The 2,012-nt window shown below is 33.7% G+C and overlaps 1 pseudogene; it reads right to left on the reverse strand.

The window, feature by feature from the left end:
• Positions 1 to 325: 325 nt before the first annotated feature.
• On the reverse strand, positions 326 to 867 carry LOC114215157 (actin-related protein 2/3 complex subunit 3 pseudogene; annotated as a pseudogene).
• Positions 868 to 2,012: the final 1,145 nt, after the last annotated feature.

Below are 2,012 nucleotides of genomic sequence, written 5' to 3' on the forward strand. Positions count from 1 at the left end.
TCCTGTCTTTATCTGTTTTTAATTGAACATTTTGATTTCATTTTATCTCTCCCTTAAAGTATAAATTATATCTCTTGTTTTAAAGTTATAATTTCTTTATTATCACTTACTGTTACTAAGCACCAGCTTCAAACTGCAGAACATTTAAAATCACACTTTGACAACACATTCTTCCCTTCCCAACCCAAATTCTTGATCAAGAGTTCTTTAAGTGAGACATGCTCTCTTCTATATAAAACTGTATCAGAATATAGGGAAAGAACTGTGTGCATCTTGCTGTAAAATGCTGCCCATGGCTGTGGAAACAGTGTCTGCCAGGCTCCTTTTACTGTCCAAGTCCTGAGGCCCTCTTGTTCATGAACTGTCTCTTCACAAAGCAAGTCCAGCACTTGCTGGGTTTATCATTCTGAGGGTGAAAAACTTTCCCACGAAGTCAGTCCATTCTCTTGTCTCAGCTGCTGCTCATCACCTCATCTTCTTGTTTGCAGGTTTAGTATAAATTGCATTAAGGGAAAACCAGGCTCTCCAGGAATGGGAAAATTAGATTCCCTGTATATACATTTCTTTCTCACTTTGTCTTTTGGAATTGCACTTTTGGAGGTTTTTCGTTTTTGTTTTTGATTTTTTTTTTAGGTACTCAGAAATGTAGAGAGTTATATATATCAAGGTTCTATCAGCTTCATTCTTAATCTCATAGTTTTTGAAGAGGACATTGGCCTTGAAGTAGTAGATGGCCTCATCTACAATATCTGTATCTTTTGTCTCTCTAGGCGCAGGTCCTTTGAACTGACCTGTGTTAGGCAACAGTGTCATGTTTCCAATGAGTTTGGTGTCAGGGTTCATGAGAGAAGAGTGGTGAGCTGGCATTTTGGACCCAGCGGGGTTTCAACCTAGTTGAGCAGGTTGGGGTTAGAGCATGGTCCAGAGGGGGTAAGGGTGGGGGGATAGGCAGAAGTCTAAATTATATTTCTTTAAAAATAGTTTTAGTGGTAATCCTATAGCATGTATTATATATTTTAACTAATTTAGCAACATTTTCACATGTATTGCTTCATATGTAGTACATAACAGTATTCTAAAATTTTCCTTCCCATCCCCTTTGGCAAAGCTGTCATTCATTCTCTTTATCCACATGCTGTAATCACCCAATACCTTGCTTCTATTATTACATGAAACAAAAAGTTATCTTTTTAAAATATACTGAAGAATAGTTTATACACAATAATTTGCATCTTTCTAAATTACATAATTCTATATATTTTGACAGTTTTATACACCTAGGAAATCACTACCGCAAATACAAAATGTCTGTCAACTCTAATATTCCTGTGTTTCTTTGTAGTCCAGCTTTCACTCCACCCTTGGTCTTTAAGCAACTATGAATCTGCTTTATACCATGATTTTTAAATTTGTTATAAATAAAATTATACATTTATTTTCTGATTGTGTGCATGTGCATATTTATGTCTGTATGATTTCTTCCATCAACTTAACGATTTTGAGAATCAAATATGGTACATATATTAGTAACATTATTTTTGCTTTATTGTCCAATAGTATTTGATCATATGGATATATCATATTTTGTGTAAAACATTTATCTGTTGATGGACATCAGTATTGTTTCCCGTTTTTGCTATCACAAATACAATTGCTATTGACATTCATATAAGTTTTCTGTTTGGACAAATGTTTCTATTTCTTAAGCAAATACTTAGGATTACAATGGTTTGGTTATGAAAAGTATATCATAAATTTTTATGAAACTGACAGTTTTCCAAAGTGATTGTTCCATTTTTCATTCCCATACATAATCTAGGCAAGATCCATTTGCCCCACATCCTTACCAACATTCTATATGACCAATCTTTTAATTTTAGCCATTATAATGGGCAGGCAATGGTATCTCATCTTGCTTTTAATTTGCATTGCTTAATGACTAATGATGTGCAATTTTTTGTATATATTTTTATTTAGTATATTTGAATTTTCTCTTAGTTACCTCTGCAGAT

Source organism: Eumetopias jubatus, unplaced genomic scaffold (genome assembly GCF_037043125.1).
Source record: "Eumetopias jubatus isolate StellerSeaLion01/CBP00866 unplaced genomic scaffold, mEumJub1_p1.0 scaffold_13, whole genome shotgun sequence".
Lineage (NCBI taxonomy): Eukaryota > Metazoa > Chordata > Mammalia > Carnivora > Otariidae > Eumetopias > Eumetopias jubatus.